Genomic DNA, 17,577 nt, shown 5'->3' with positions numbered 1-17,577 from the left:
GGTGGGCGAATACGGCGACGGGAATAGCATCCTCAGAGTTATGGCTGACTCTGAGACTTGAATAACTCTTTAATCCTCACGCACGTCGCTTCTCATTTTTTATCTCTTCAAGTACCTATCCAGATCGATTTTCTCAAATCATATCCTCATATTCATTCCATCGTTTCATCAACTTCCCTCGAAATCCAACAGAGATACCAAAAATTTTGTTATTACCTTTTTTGTAGCTGGGGATTCAATCTATAAAAAAGGTTATAACAACAATTTTGATGGGAATCTCTCGTTTTGAGATATCTGAGTTTTATTTTGATATGATTTTTTTTATTTGAAGTTAGTTCTTGATTGAGTTTGTCATCAGTCGGTGGAAATCGATGATGAAGAATAGAATGTTGAGTGCGTTGATAGTTCATTCTTGCCACGCACCGGAAATTGATTATTGATATTTTTTCCGTACAATTAAGAGGCGCCCTGTAATACGCGAGAGGCGCCGGTAAGATAAATCGCCTCGCTAATTTGTTCTTCGTGCGGATATCCATTATTAGGTAATCTGCACGAACTTTTACTCTCCGAGTTCGCGCACGACCGCGCAAGTAAATTTATTACCAACTCCCCGTCACTCTGTGGGACGACTCTCCCCACGATATAAAAGTCACTGTGCACCTCGTGAACATGCACATTTTTCCTTCCGGTAATATACGAGCCACTGTTGATGCACCGTGCGACGGTAGTCACGCATAATTTTCCCCCAGAAGGTGAGAAAATTCATGAATCCCAGAAGTTGACTTTGTAATCTAGAAGAGATGACCGAGGGTCAGAAGAAAATTCCCGTTATTCTGTTTATTGCGGTTCGAGGACACCCAAACAAAGGTGAAAACCCCTGGAAAAAAAGTCGTAATAAAAGAGAAGTGAGAGAGAATTTTCATTCCCTCAGGCGCTGAGATAAGGAAAACCGGAAGTTCTCTTTGCCACCTCGAAGGTCACTCACACGCCGAGGAAGGGATCATGGACAAGACCGCACTCGGTCAACCGTGAAACCATAAATCCACGGCTACAGAGTTTTTCGACTGCTCACGACGGTGAAGTCGACTCCGGTAAGAGACTCCCTGGTTGAAAAAAAAAAATGCACGAGGCAAAAAAAAAATGTGAAAAAAAAGTCAAGGAGGGAAGAACTCGGGACCGAAAAACCTGCCGTCCAGCTTGTTATAAGCTTGGGAAGCATCGAAGGTGGTTGAGACGAGAGAGAAAGAGGAAGAAGAATCGAACAATGCGCGTCGCTCCGAAGAATGCGGTCCGTCGGGCCCCGCGACGGGCCGCATACTCCCGGCGTTGCCCGATCCACCGAGAATATACCTCGATAAACCCAAGAACCCACTCGATTCACCCTCTCCAGCGACAAATGCCCGGGAGAATTTACGATTACCAGATTTCGATGTTGCGTCATTTAACTGGCCGGATAATTTCAACTTCCGAACGCGGGAGGCCCTCTAATACCCCTCATTTTACCTCTCCATCTGTCTCTCCCCTCTTCCATCCCCAATTCAACATCTATATAATTTCAAACTCACGTCACAAATGCAATAAATAAAATCAAAACCCGATCCATAACTCAAGTGACTCATTAATTAACGATGTTAAACCAACTACTCAAGCAGTCTATATCTCATCCGGCTCCCGAGACTTGCCCCATAAAGACGAGCTAATTAATTTATCAACCCCAGTCACTGGAGCGTTCTAAGATAACACGAAAAATTATGCAAAAAGCAGTTCGTCAATAATAGCACAATTATCGTACCCGTTGTGGGAGTCATTATGAATTATAAACAAATTACAAACAAATCTCTCAAATAATAAATTATTTACATCAACAACGCAGTCACGCTGATAATGCCGTATGTCCAAATATTCAACAATAACGCAATTGACCAAAATCTGGGGCACGTGGGGGGGAGGGAGAGGGGCACGCCTTAATGAACCAAATTATCGCTCTCGTTTGTAATCAATGGTTATCGATGTAATCACGTGTCCCAAGGCGTATAATTTCTCATGTATATATTTGAGAATGAAGAATGTTGTGAAGTGCAGGGAATAGCCACGACGGTAATGTCATTCCCTCGGTTTCTTCTCGCACTATGTACCCGAGATAAGAAGCACCCAAGAAAGAGAAGTCCCATCCCCTCGGCGTTGTCCGTTTGATTTATGCCGGACGATTTTTATTATTCGCGTACCTCCCACTTCTTTTTCCTCCCTTTCACTGTCTCGCCCCTCTTACCCCTCGTCGCCCGCCCCCACTTTTTCCTATCTCATAGGTGCTTATACATGCCTCGTATATACGACTTGGAGATGGTTGTGCTGTGTCGCCCGGGGGGTGAGCGTGAAAAAAAAAATATGCAAACTTTTCCAACGAAAAAAAAAAAAAAAACACCGCACCAGACAAGAGCGATGGGAAAGTAAAGTGGGAGAGAAGGGAAAATTTTCACCGAAGAAAACTATCGTCTTTGTGGATACCTTATCGAGTACGAGAGACGATCGTACATCTTCTCCATAAAACTTTACTGATTACTAAAACAACGTAAATTTTCAAATGAACCTGATAGAGTTAGACCAAGTGGTTTTCAAACTTAATCAATAACATCTTTTTTGTTTTTACTGGTTGGGAAAAACTTTCTCGCTCCTTGCTATTTTCATTTCTCCCGTTGGGATATTGGGGTTGGAAAAAAAAAAAATTCCTCAGACCACGATCAATGGCCCGCTTTTCTCAACGTCACGCCATTCCTGGCACCACTCCATCCCCCATTTTATCATTCCCCCGTTCTTAACCCTCCGATGGAGTCACGCTCTACTTAACCTCGGACTTCTCATTTCTTCGTGCGTCCGAATGCTAATAAACTTTAGATCGTACTTTCGTCGTAGATCTCCAGGACAATCCACAATTGTTGAGAAAAAAATTTGGGGGTGAGTTGGGGGGTGGGGTAAGAGGAGAATGAGGAAAAAAGGGGCAAACAAACAATCCATAACAGCGAGCTTCAATTAAAGCCCGTTGGAACGTGGTAGTTACAGGTGTACACCACGAGTGCACTTACTCTTCCTCATTCTATGTATGTGTATGTGTGGTGTATATAGGTAAGGGTAAATACATGCGTACTTGGGGGCACTGGGGAGGGGGTGAACCCGCGGAGAGTTATGACGCCGCACAATTAGCAGTTCGTGTGAGAGAGATCGATCGTTCCTGTGAACATACATCAGCGATGTAATGCTGAACGGGTATATATTCACTGTAATGCACTCGCTACATTCGTTTTCAACTAGTCTCCAACGACTTCCAGCTGTTTATCAATTTCGATGGATTATGAATTCAAGGTTTTTTGAAGAATTTATCGCCGAGTAAATTATCAGACGCAGACTATTTTTTTTCACAATATTTCAAAGTTAAAAAGAGAATGCAATCAAAAATATATTCACGTCCATTTTTTATTTGAGATTTTATCCAATTTCTAGATAATTTTTTTATCGATTTCAAATTTGTATTAAATGGAAGGTTTGAGATAATTAATTTGTAAAAGGGAATACGTGAAAATTATTAATTATTGATTTTGAATAGAGGAATTTATTTTTTATATAATATTAGATTTATTGCAGAGGATTATCATTGAAAGATAATTTTATGCCGACAGTGATGATATAACTGATAAGTCTGAGTGCTACCTCTCAATTTTTACGACATCAATCGGTTGAATGGATGATTTGTTCTTCGATATCCATGGATTGCCCATCAATTGGAGGACATGCCACCGGATATCAAAGACATATCATCTACCGAATTGATTCGCGTGATCGGCGGTGAAATCCCCACGCCAGACACCGATAAAAAAAAAATCTCAAGGACATTCGACTCTACCTGACGTATTCCTGATGAGAATCAGCTTCCATGATGCGTCGCCATCGCTCAATCGCCAGTTCTTCAATTCCGAGCTCATAAACCACCAAAAGCACAACACAAAACACAAATATCACTTGAGCGAGACAAGAGCGAATTGTTCCGTGAGTTTGAGTGATCAGGATGATGCAGGGGATGTCTCTGAGCGTCGGGCACGTGCCTTGAGCTGAGTTATGAGGTTTTATGAGCTATAAGTGATCACTGGAGTTTAAACTGGTGAGTTTATTCGACTGGAGGATCTAAAATGGTCTGAAGTGAGACGGACTAGTCTGAGAGATGCTGGACCAGATCAGAAGGACCGCCTGCGACCGTCTGATTTACTATGGCGGTCCCAGGGACTCCTGGACCTGTCTGCCACAGTTGGCTCTCGTGATGGGGTAAATTGGGGGACGGACGAGGGTTGCCTGGGGGATGGGGTGGGGTCAGACCCCTTCACCATCATCTGATGATGCCGTGTCGAGTGATGAACGCCATCTCGCGTCCAACCCCATTGGCCAGGACTTCGGGAATTATTAAGAATTGGTTTATTAATTCGGGATTAGATCGAAGGGGAGTGCTCACTCCTTTCAGGGATACTCTTCTCTCTGCTGGCATACGTTACATGGATTATTCGAATTATGCGGAGGAGCACTGGCTATTTGTCTTCTCTGGCTTGATCTATGGGTGACATCTCGGGTTAATCATTCTGAGGACGGGATCAATTCAATTATTGTGGGATACCGCGCACGATGATGAATATTTAATTGTCTATTGTTGGGAATTAAGAGGTACTTCTGCTTTCATACGTTTAAAAATAGTGCGATGGAATTACCATAAAAAGGCGATGTAAAATTAATGTTGTTTAGGGGATTTTGTTGAGGTAATTAAATAATTCATGAAGTCTCAGCATCAGAGATTAATTCAAAATTTTGGGGGGAATAAATGAGAAATATTTTGGTTAATCAGGAATTAATGTTGGAATGTCATTTTTTCGCGTAATATTTCCGGTATTTTATTCCGTAGATATTCGTCAGATTTGGGACGCTTTTGGGACGTCTCAAATCCTAGATTAATGGGTGCTTCGTACGTGAGAAAGCATCCAATTTGCATTTTGGGCTCCTCCTACGATTTTTTGGGGTAGCCACATGGTGTCAGGGTAAAAAAAGGGGGGAAAAATGTTTAGAGGATATTTTGGAGAATTCTAGGCCCAGCGTGGGGTGGAGCCTGCCGATCACACCCTCTTTCTCATGTGAGCTGGGGTCACGATCCGCATTCCTTTGTGGATGAGAAAAAAAAAATGGGAAAAAAAGAATTGACAATGGGACTGTTGGCCAATAGACGAGGGTATGCGAGCGAGGTGGAGAATAATTTTTACGTTTGAATGGGATTTTTCATGGTCCGATGGGCTCTTTGATGGAATTAACAAAGTATTTGTGTATACGAACTTTTTTTTTCATGAATGTTGATTTATAAAATTAATCCAGGGGCTCAACACATTCAACGGGTTTAGACATTTTTCAAAAAATTATTTCTGGACTGATTTACATGCCTAATGATCTGGAAGTCACGCTCGGGACATTGCGGCATTTCCCTGGGGCTGATTGTAAAAAATATTAACGCTGGGAGCTAGTCTCCTGTCTAGTGTCTGACAGAGAAGCATTTCGCTGGATTTATTTTACGCTGTCATTCGCCCACTGCACAACTATCGAAATACAGCGTCGATACACTCGACTTCGATGCCGAATCATTATTCCACACGCAATTGATCTTGATAAGAACCAGTTGGGGAGATCGGCTCTCATTCGCATGTGAATTGAGCAATCAGACTGTTTACTATACGCAGAGGTAACTTTGCCATTCATCACACTTGAATGGCAGTTGTCGAATAGAAAAAAATGTTGGAGAACGTCCGTTGGGTAATACTTATTTAAAACTGACTGAGTGGATTAGTTTGATGACAAGGGAATACTGAATTTTTAGCCTCATTGAAAATATAAAACCGTTATAAAATTGCAAAGCAGTTTAAAATTTTCTGGATGAAATCTCTCCGTTTTCTGCATCACGCGTTTCCGCGCGATGTCGTGCGTTTTTTAAAATAGTCTTTATATTTTTGGAATAAAAAAAAACAGTTGCCCGCGTGACTTCATTACAATTAAATTTTTCCGCAGTGAATTTGTCATGCATGACGCGGCATCGCGTAATGTCGTGCGTTTTTTTCAACCGTTTTTTTTTTTTTTCGTTTTTAAAAATTAATCATTCGTGGGTATTACCAAATTATTCGAGTACTGCCAGATGATTGAGTCCATCGCAACCACATAATTCCGTAATGAGTGCCGGAGGCATTGTCGCGTTTCCGCGTAATGTTGTGCGATTTAACGAGGAGTCGGTAGTACATTAGTTGCCCTCAGCACCGGTAGTGGGAGTTCTGAACGCAGGGGAAAGTGCAATTGGAGAAGAGAAGGTGGGATACCCTATCCAACAACGAGGGTAATATGGCAGCACTGTATTACGCAATAGTGCACTCACCGGTACATCGAGGGTGGCACGTGTACCTATATCACGGGAGGCAACTGTATACTACCAGGAGGTGGGGAGAAAATGTCGCGAGAGATGGTGAATGGGGTGGTAGGGAGCGGTGGGAGCGGGTGGGAGAGGGTGGGAGAGGGTGGGAGAGGGTGGGGGTTGTGATTGGTGAAGGGGGTGGTAGAGAGGGGAGATTGGGTGGACAGGGAAGGAGAATTTGGCGCTACCGGGCAGTTGTGATGTATGACATCACCCCAGTTGGCCGGCATTGCAATGCGAGATGCATAACTGTCATCACGTTCAAACTAGATCAGCTCCACGATGAATCCGGGACACCGACGGATTGTTATATGAGTTCAGTGACCTTCCCCCTGTCAAGATATCACTCGACATTGACGAATTGAATTCAATTCGTCAGTGTTTCAACAACAATTCACTGCCCTATGTTTCTGGAGTTGATTTAATGAGGTAATTATTCTTTCGGATTAACTGTGTCATTTATTTCAATGCGCTCCCTCGCTTTGACTCTTTCCACTTCTCGCAAAATCACACTTGAAGGCTGCCTCGAATTCGTTGATTAATCACTTTAATTTTAGAAAAGTTAGGATTTTAGATTTTTGGATTGAATTTTTGACGGGAACATTGCACGCGCGCGGTGGTCAACGGGAGACTGAGGTGTCTCCCATGGTCTCGCAATAAAAACTATTGCAGATAAACGGAGGGTCTTCTATTGGACTTTTAGGCCCCAAGTCTGCCTTTTCTCGTCAATAAAACCGGCCAACTTGCCCGGACAATACCTTTTTTTTTTGGGGTACTTGAAAAAAAAAATACGGTTTTATGACTCCTCGAGTGACTCCAGACCCGTCCGAGGGATGAACCGTAAGCGGCAGTCGTAAAAGCACGGGTGCCCCATTTTTTTTTAGGGGGGGAGAGTTCCCCAGTTTTTATTCTGGAGAAATTGTAGTCGAGTGTTGCAGTGGGTTGAGTAAGGACGAGTCCCTTGAATTTGAAATTCAATATTTGACACGCGAAAAATTATTTTGAACGTAAAAGAGTGAAAATGAAAGCAAGTGGCGCGGGTTTTAATTGAGTGAGGGGAGCACTGAGTTGAGAGTTGACGGAGAAATTGGGTGGATTAAGGGAGGAAGGGTGTGAATTACACGGAAATAGCCACGGGGTGGCGGACCAAAGGCTGAGAGTCGAGAGGATACGATTCATAAAGCAGCAATTACACGTACCAACCCCTATGCTCGATTTACTCCCTTCCTACCCTAGGTTTTCGATCGTTGATTCAACTGGACGATGAGAGGGCGCGATTAAAGGGATCGAACCTATCGAGATTCATCCGCCATTATCCTTTCAAGGACACTCGCATTTTTCATGGAACAAAAATTGATCAACTTGACGTGTGGTAATTAATTCTAGAAATTGATCCGAGTCAAATAAAATAAATACCAGCGTAAAAAGAAATTTAAGTCGGAATATTTTTTCCAAGTTTTCTAAAAATTTCTGGAAAACTTTTCAGAACATTTTTTTTTGAAACAAAAAAAAATCGGGAATCAAAACAATTGTATTTTTGGAAAATTTTTCAAAAATTTGAATAGGAAATTTTTTTTGATAATTCTCGAGAAATTTTTGCGAGTATAATTTTTTCTTTTAATCATACTGATCTTTTCTTACTTTTTTGATTTTTCAATATTCTCAAAAAATTCGAAAAAATTTTCCAGAAATTTTTGGTAAATTTGGGAAAAATATTCCGATTACAATTTTTTTACCAGGGTAAACCTATTGAATCGAATTTGATTCCTGCGATTTTTTTTTGGTCGTGACATTTTCTGAAAATTTCCTTGAAAAATGAAAAGCCTTTCACATTCCGTTAGAAAGCACTCGGAAGCGACTGCTCCAATATTGACGGGTTCGGCAGGAAGTGCTTGATATACAGCCCCCAGCAATTTATCGAATGATAAATTCTCCCCGAGATAGGATCGCGGCTAGATTAAACGACAATTCCTTCTCGTTTCTCCTATCCCTCGGATATTTCCACCTCCATCCCTGATGCGCTACTCACTCCCATCTCCTCTCATCCCTCTTTTTCACGTGAAATTAAATATAGGGTCGAATTGCAGTTGCGGCGGACGCGCGAGTTATGGCCCCAGGCGCTTTCTTCTCTCCTCTTTTCTTCGTCCACAACCCCCTTCCAACCCCCTAGCATCCCCTTGGCCTTATCTGCTACCGCAGACTTTATACTCATTCCCTCATCCCCTCGACACCCAAAATGTACGGGCATCACCCTTGTATCTGTAAGCCACACACTTTCCCTCCGAGGGGGATGAAATTTTTTCGACAACCTTTCTCTTTTTTTTTTTTTTTTTTTTTTTCTCCGCCCCCTGTACGCGCCAGGGGGAAAACTTCACGAAGAATCGTTTTTCATGATACTAATATCTCACGGTATTTATGCGCTTTTATTTTTCTGGGGATAAATAAAAATTTATGATTCTCCAGGATACGTGAGCTTCAGCAATATTGGTTTATACAGTCGGAGGGTGGAGATAGAAAAGGCGGAGGGAAACTTTTGTTTGCACCATTCATGATTTTTCGGGGTGTAATTCTGTACACGTGAGGAATTAAGTAACTCTGGTCACGGACTTCTATTGAATATGTATGTGTGGGTGGTAGGTTTTCCAGGGAAAAATCAGCTGGGGAGAGTAGAACGTGTGGCCTAATTAAAGAGGGTACCCTGGGAGTGAATATATGTTTAGGAATAGGTGGAAATACGGTAGACGTGGACAGAGGGAAGTGAATTTTCGTGGTACAATCTCGGAAAAGAGATTTGATGTGTGAGATTTTTCTCGAGAAAATTCATTGTCCTGGGTTTTTCCGACTTTAATGAAGTTTTTCGTCTCACGGCGGAATATTGCCACTATCTTTCTCCTATTTTACGATTTAATTGTTTCAAGCACCGCTGGGAACAACACCACAAATGGCAACCTCCAAGTTATAATGGAAAGTAGATTTTGTGTCGATTTAACTGGGGCTTGGTGGAAAGAATAAAGCCATTGCTGCTTGCCTGATCCCCTTCCGCTTTGCTATTTCGGACAGTCTGCAATTCACCTAGTGGTTACGATGCCCCTGAGAACTCTCTGAAGAGAACATAAAATTAGGCTGTCCTGTTTCTGTCAAGGGTTGTAAATGCTAAATTTCTTGAATGCGTAATCCTCTCCGCGATTGCGTGTTCCGGAAATGATTCTCAAATTAATTCAAGATTAATTGAGTCACACTTCATTACCCGTCGAACATTATATTATTCGAAGAGGAAACGTAGTATCTCGGATAAAAAAATTGTAATCCAAAGATGTTTTCCAAATTTTTAAAGAATTCCTGGAAAACTTTCCAGAATTTTTTTTTTTTTTGAAACAAAAAAAATTGGGAACAATTGTATTTTTGGGAAATGTTTTGGAAAATTTTTTGGAAATTATATTTATGAATTGGATAGTAGTAGATTAATTTGCAATTCGTGAGATATACATTATAAACAATTTTTCCTATTCAAATTTTTGAAAAATTGTTCAAAACCTTTCCCAAAAATAAAATTGTTATTTTTCCCGATTTTTTTTTGTTTCAAAAAAAATTCCTGCGAAGTTTTCCAGAAATTATTTTAAAATTCATCAAAAATATTCCGATTATATTTTAAGTCTACTTGAATCAAGTCCAAAGATTTTCAAGTCCCAACTTGATCCCTCCCACTTCCCCAACTCGACTGACTAAAAAAAAAAAAGTCTCACCAAAAAAACCGGTGAAAAAACGAATAATAAAAATTCACCTAATTTTATTATTCGGCAGTCCTTGAAAATGATATGGCGTTGGCGTTGTAGTATCCACCAGTTAGAGACAGCCCCTTTGGTATACACCCGAGGGCCTATCAAGGGGTTGGTCTCCCGTGTACTTGTGTGCGAGGGGGAGCTACAGGGTGGTGTACAAGTGGCAAAGGAGATAGAGCGAGATAGAGTGGATAGAGAACGCGGGGAAGAGTGGTAGAGCAGGAGCAGCAGCGTGCTGCCCGCACCAGGCGCCCCTTCGCATATTTCACCGGGAATTTACGAGCCTCGATACGACAGGGAAATTGCAAGAATGGCGGAGTAATCTATCTTTCCTTGCGTTCTCAGTGAGAGAGGCTAGAGCCTCTCTTCTTTTCCAGTCCTTCTTTCGGACTCCCACACATAATATACGTACAACAGAAAAACTCCCTCCTTCACCCACCCTCTTACCCCCTCACCCTCCCACCCCCTTTTTTTTCCTTCACTACTCCCTGTCTACGTTTATTCTGTGCCAGGAGAGACTTCTGGAACGGAACCCTCAGCCACGTACACACACGCCATTTCCTAGATGCTCCTCGCAATGTATTGAAGTGAAAGAAAACTCTTCCGTCTCCCTTATAGATAACGGGGATTTGTCCTCGAGAGTCGGAAGGTCCTAATTGTCTTCTTCGGGATAACCCACAAACGTATTGCCCCACTGCAAACTAACGATTCGTCTTGTCTGTACATTCTCCTGTTTTCCCTTTTGCTCAGGAATTGATGATTGTTATCTCTCGGTTTTTTTTTTAAGTGCATATCTGGAGGGGAACCCTCTGGGAATTTATTATTATTTTTTTTTTGTTCGTGTCGACGGTTTTTTTTTTTATTGTTCTGGGGGAATTTGTTAATTTGGTAAGGCTATGGTGTGATCTGGATGTGATTGGTCAGATTATCACGCACTTAGGCCGCGGATTCGTTGGGTTTTACAATTCCTAGAAAGGGTTTTCCATGGGATCTCGAGATTTATGGAGTCAGCAGTAAAAAATGCGCAGTCTAGTCACGCGAAATTGATGTTGCTTCATGTTGTTACAAATATGATTGCGATATATGGGGTGAGTGGAATTTTTATGAGTCTGAGAGAGAGCATCGCATGGAATAACTCTGATTTTATTAACAATTTTTTAATCCATTCAAAAATTATTCTAAATCCTGAGATATCAAATTATCCACAAAACTATTGATTTTACAAAAAAATATGAAAAGATCTTATCCATCTAAAATTTAGTCAGCGACAAAAAAGCTCCTCAACACTTCTTCCGCAAATCGATAGTTTTCGAGATAAATCGATAATCAATAATCGGGAAGAAAATGAAAAAACACGAGTTATAAAATGTTTATAAAAAAAAATCTACAATAATTATTTTTCATGCAGAAGATTTTATAATGCAAAACGAGCAATTCGGATACCTAATAAAATCAAGAATGATTGATTACATAATTTAACTCAATTAACATCGCTGAATTACATATAATTCTTCGCTTTATATTCAACAATTTATATATCTTGTGATTCTCTCATTGCACTGACTCCACGCTCCGCTGATATATACTGGATGGAACTGATAGCGGGATATGCGTATAATGAGCCGACTACTGGCATTCATTCATCGTGCCAGTATTTCCCTCCTGCACTGAAAATTTACCGGGGAATTGAATGCATTTGCCCAGTGATCGCAAGGCGTTTCATTGATCGAGACAGATAAATGGAAAAACGTGTTAATTGTCCAGTGGTGAGGCCGGAAGGATTTATTTAATTGGAATTATGGATAACACTCGAGTTTTATAGAGTCATTAGCCCATTATGTCTGAGTGATTAATCTGTGACGCGAGTTTATCTATTAATATTGCATAAAAAATCTTGTTCTAGTGATTGCTCTGATGAACAGGCGCTATTTTTGCATTATCAACAGATCAGTCGTAAATAAATATCCAATTACATTATTTATTTTATTATCCACAGATTTTTTCGTTTATGATATTTTATATTGATTTGTTATTATTATTCTGTTGTCATATCATTATTATTTATTGTTTGAAACGATTTTGTAATCGGATTATTTTTTCCAATTGTCAAAAATTTTTTGGAAAACTTTTTAGAAAATTTTTCTTTTCAAAAAAAAAATCGGGAAACAAAATAATTGTATTTTCGGAAAATGTTTTGAAAAATTTTTCAAAATTTTGTTTCAAAAAATTCTTGTTACAGTTTTCTAAAAATTTTTGCGAATATAATTTTTGATTAATTTTTTGATTTATCAATACTCTATTATAAAAAAAATTATCCTATTCAAATTTTTGAAAATTTTTTCAAAACGTTTCCAAAAACTAAAATTGTTTTGTTTTCCAATTTTTTTTGTTTCATAAAATAAATTCTGAAATAATTTTCCAGAAATTTTTTGAAAATTCTTAAAAAACCCACCAATTACAATTTTTTTAACCCGGAAAATGGCGGTCGCGGGAAAAATTCAAGGGCAATGTCAGTGCGTCATGAAAATAGACGATGAAAGTGTCGGAAAAATTGATAACAGGGAGAGAAGAGAGACGATAGTTGTTCTATATCGAGTGGATGAACGTCGGTATAACCCGTGTGCAATAGCGGCGTAGCGTTCTCTGGGTTTAATTTAACACAGCAGCTGTAATCCCATCCATTACGCCCGCGGTAATATACGATCGCTCGAGATTCATACTCCGTTTTTTCACTAATTAACAGACGGGACAAATCGCTCCGACGATCCCCCTCGAGTAAAAGGGGTGCCCTAGTGGGTGGATGTTACAGGCTCTGTTTCAGGAGTGTTTCCTTTCCCACGGAAACACAACCCCTTTCACCTGAAATTCTCATCCCCATTAACCACTGAATTTTTCATCCTCCTTCGTTATCTCTCCTTTATTATTATTTATTTAGTTGTTATTATTTTCAGGTGGTGATGAGTGGGGAGACCCTTCATAGATCGGATGAATAAAATGGGTAAAGGCAGGAAGAGAGAAAGCCAGTTCTCGGAATAATGCACATGGGGCGCGTGCGGACTCAGCCAGGGATTTAATTGGATGGACACCATCGTCTGGATGCTTAATTAACTAATTAATTTCACGCGGGACGCAGAGATACTGGCGAGTGGTGAGTTAGACTGGTGCACGATGCTTCTTCGTAAGCGAGCCAATCTACTTTTTCTTGTCCCCAAGATCCGATGTTTCATCTTCGCACTTTGATGACTTCCCACTTTCATTCATCTTCCGCTCTCGACACACCTCGGGGAGTTTTAGCTGGAGCTTGATGACGCAGGATGAATTTCAATGATCAGGGGTTGGTGTCCAGTGATCATGAGTGTTCTAATCCAAATGAATGAAAATGAAATGAATGAAAATACAAATAAAAAATCGTGGGTCAAATTGGAGAATTTTGAGTGAGGGTTGATGGGTTGTTCAAGGCCTCCATTGGAGTAGACGAAATAAAGCCAATGAAATACCGAGATATACGTCAACAGGAGGAAATCAAGTGGTGCTTCGTTGGCTCGGTCAAAGCTTTCAGTGGCCAGACTCCAAATATTTGTTTTAGGGCCTCCCCCGAGGACGAATATACCACGTAGAAAGGGAGAAACTGTTCGAGAGCCCGATAACTTGTTCGCACCGAGGCTTGGGAATAAGTGAGAGACTGATTTCCAAGCAAGCCAACTTCTCACACTATCATCCACGTGTGCACACAATTCTGGGTGTAACCAGAGAGATGTATCTCTCTGCCATGCGTATACGCTCTAGTGGCATATCCCAAATTCAACCAACCCCTTTTCGGTTTTGCAATGCTCCTATATTGCCCAGTAGTCGCCAAAAACTTCTCAACCAGCAACTCGGCTGCCAAGAATAAGCTGGAAGCCACTTCATCACTTGCATTATTGTACACCCAACGTGATATTACCCGAGCTCACTCTTCGTCTCCATGTATCTGGTTCCGACGACACTAACGTCGTACATTATTTTTTTCCCTTCGCCCATTGCTATTTACTCTGGCATAATGCATGCCATTCTTTTTCCCGTATTTTATACCGTTTTATCGTTTATTTTTAGTTTTTAAATTTTAACTCGGTTGTTGGATGGTATACTCCTAGCAGAACAGCTTTTCAACGACCAACAGGCTCATTGTGAGTTATTGTAGCGCAGTGGGACAGCCCAGGGGGGGTGAAGGGTGGCTCAATTATCAAAACATGTATGCAAAGTTATGTAAATGTATTTGCGATGCGTCTACGCCCTGGTGAATTTTACTCTCCTCATCTAGCCCCCCATGCGAAACAACTCTGCATCATTCTGTTGTTGGGTTAGACTGCGGAAGAGAATGAGTCAAGTAGCTCCACTGTTTTACCAAGAAAATCTACTACCGCGAACTGGTAATTGTGGTGGGTCGATTTAATTTGGGGATGGTTGTTCCCGATAAAAATCACTGAATACTGGAAAAAGAGAGAGAGCCAGATGTGGGGAATGCTTTACGTTACATTGAACATTAATTTTGGGTGATTTAGTGATGCCTTTAACGCGAAACCATGCGAACCACCGTCCACGGAATCAAATGCTATTTCTAGGTGCTACTTGTCGTGATACTTTGTGGAGAATTACTCGTGAGCAACGGGGCGTTGGGCCCGAGTCGACACGCCTAATTCGCATTCCTTTTTCCAAGAAGATGGCGACAAGAAGAACAGGGGACGGGTCAAATCCCGATGGATCCCAGCAGCCTCAGAATGTAAAACAGCTTTAGAAATTTTATTTCATTACATTAACCACCATCTGGATATTTATTAACATTGAGACACCTTGGCAGACAGTGGCAGTACGCCATTCAGAATACCAGACGCTTGTACTTGCTGTGTGTCAGCTGACGGATGGGAGAATACCGCCGAATTGACGGAAATAGTGTCCCACCAAGGCAGATGGCAGCTCCACAGGACTGAACCAGTCAAACGGATTTCAATCTCGTCGGCAAAAATTTTCACCAAATAATCAGCAAAAATGAATTGCCCAGGCATCCACAACACCAAAAACCACGGTCCAGCTATACTTAATGTTTTAATGCTTGAGACAGAAATGCCAGAAGAAGTTTCGAAAGACACGCCATGAGTTTATCCTCAACGAGAATGTGTCGGACAGTGTCACAAGAAAGCAAGTAGTTACACGACTACTGGAACCATCGATCAATGTTCCCCCCTCGGTAAAACAATACGGTGTTCCCTCCATAATTGACGGGAATCCATCATCTTGCTTCACGATCTTCAACTGTCGTTCTCTCAAGTTAATCCAAAGTGGCTGCTACCAAATTCGCATCGTATCCCATTACTCATTATTCACTAGGATATCGTAACAACCAATCAGTGTGTAATTAATCGACTGATACAGATGTACTGGAGTACGATGATGATGATAAAGTCTGTGGGAATTCACCTCTGAGATATCTAGATTGAAGCCACCAAGTTGTCTTGATATTTCAAGGTTGGGGACTTGTCGGTGACCGGCAGGGGAGCAATTCCACCTGATTCTCCCCTTCCATATGTGCTATTGCTCTCACTCCAGGAGGTACAATGTAAAAAGTCACTTCGGATACGGCTATCCAACCTCCCAAGGGAGTCTACTGGCTCACATCTCTCTTTATCCCTCTTTCGCACTTTATTCCAGGATCCCCTAGCCATCCTTCTCTTTTAGAACGCGTGGGAGAGAGCGATAGAGGTACCTCGAACGTTTACCAAACAATATGGATCCCGGAGATAACGATTAATCTGCGTATCCTAGCCTTGAGATGAGGGATGGCTCGCCCAGAAGGATATCACCCTGCACTTAAATCCAACTAGCTTAATCCAATACTGCCCGCTGTGAGCTACGACTTGGCGACTAATTCCAGATAAATATTCGAGGTACATTATGGTAATCGCTTGATGTTCATTATAACCAATGGATCTTTATAATTTTACCGGATTAATTGATGTGGTGAAAAAGTTATTGACTTAGATTCAGATGTCATTGAACGGTGGACAAGGCGATGGACAAGTTGGTGGACGTGCTGGTCAAATCCAATTTGAGTACCAGAGCTGGGAGCTTTTTCCTCAAGTCCTGGGGAGCGGAATTGATAATGGAGTTCTGGGAAACATTGATCATTGGAGAAATATTGAATGCAGTGGGAACTTTGAAGTTGAGTGCACGGATTCGACCCTGGCACAGTCCGGAGAGCACTGGTGTACAGTCCACAAATACCAGCAAAGTCGTGCACACAATCGAACGTGTGCCCCTTGAGACCAGAGAGTTTACCTTAGCGGTAAAGTCTCCCACCCAGCACAGAAATTCAGCTCTAATGCAGAGTAATGTTGATTTACGCCTCGGTATCATTCGCCGTGTCCTAGCAGCCCTGTTCCCCCAACTCTGATAGTCACCGAGGATTTCGATACTGTCTGAAAGACTCGAGCAGTAGCCGGAGGCGTTAATTGAATTCGCCTTCGGTGAGAAATCAGGGCAGATCGAGAGGCCGGCAAAAAAGTGAGACACGAGAGTGTCGATGAGGAAGTCGAGGAGGGACTCCTTTAATGGCTGGCGATGATCGCACCAGCGGTCTCTGGTATAAATAAGAAGCTAAGTTCAGTGAAAAATCTTTTCACGTCCCTTGTAACGCGTATTTGGATGTACATACTGGGATACCAAGAGGATACTAATTGAAACGAGAAATTCCCTTCACCCCTGGACTCCACAACTCAACCGGAGGGAACGTCTGATCCTTGTCATGGGTAAGTCTGAATCACGCTAACATTCCAATGTTGGAGTGTGAAGTGCACATCTATAAGAAACATAGTCCACTGGTTGAGTTTGGGTGGTGATGGGGACAGCCGGTTGGTGCGTATGTCCATGATATTCGCGGGAGATAACGATAGGCCATCGTTGCACGCACCAAGGGATACAACGGGTGAAACAGAACAGGACAGGCCGACGTACGGGAATGGTTAAATAATACGAGAGAGAATTGAGAGAAACAGGACAAAAGGGGTTGCCAGTGGTAGGATAAAAAATTCAGTGGATAAACAAAAAATGTGAGAATGAAAATGAATGAGGTGGGCGGTGGGGGGAGGAGGGGAAGAGGGTGGAGGGAAGGAGAGGTAAATAAAAATAATGGAATGAAGGTGGTGACAGTGCCGACAAAACACTGGAGAAAAGGAGAATAACAAAAATGAGGTGAAGAAATAAACAGTGCGCGCGGAGAGTATAAAGTTACTGTTTTGAGATACGGTTTGGATCAAACGTTTATGCTGGGATAAAAAGCGTTGGGGAATT

The 17,577-nt window shown here is 41.6% G+C and overlaps 1 protein-coding gene and 1 long non-coding RNA gene across 2 annotated transcripts in view; one reads left to right on the top strand and one right to left on the bottom strand.

Annotated features, from left to right (window-relative positions):
• Positions 1-17,577, bottom strand: part of LOC105269306 (homeotic protein antennapedia) — an 83,496-nt gene that overhangs the window by 55,049 nt on the left and 10,870 nt on the right. The gene's annotated exons all lie outside the window — the stretch shown is intronic.
• On the top strand, positions 6,707-13,581 carry LOC105269307 (uncharacterized). The gene is made up of 3 exons (XR_892423.1): positions 6,707-6,904; positions 13,206-13,402; positions 13,468-13,581. It is a non-coding gene; the product is annotated as an uncharacterized lncRNA (long non-coding RNA).

Source organism: Fopius arisanus, unplaced genomic scaffold (assembly GCF_000806365.1).
Source record: "Fopius arisanus strain USDA-PBARC FA_bdor unplaced genomic scaffold, ASM80636v1 scaffold00067, whole genome shotgun sequence".
NCBI lineage: Eukaryota > Metazoa > Arthropoda > Insecta > Hymenoptera > Braconidae > Fopius > Fopius arisanus.
Note: the sequence above shows the minus strand (reverse complement) of the source record. Positions and strands in the feature narration are given on the sequence as shown.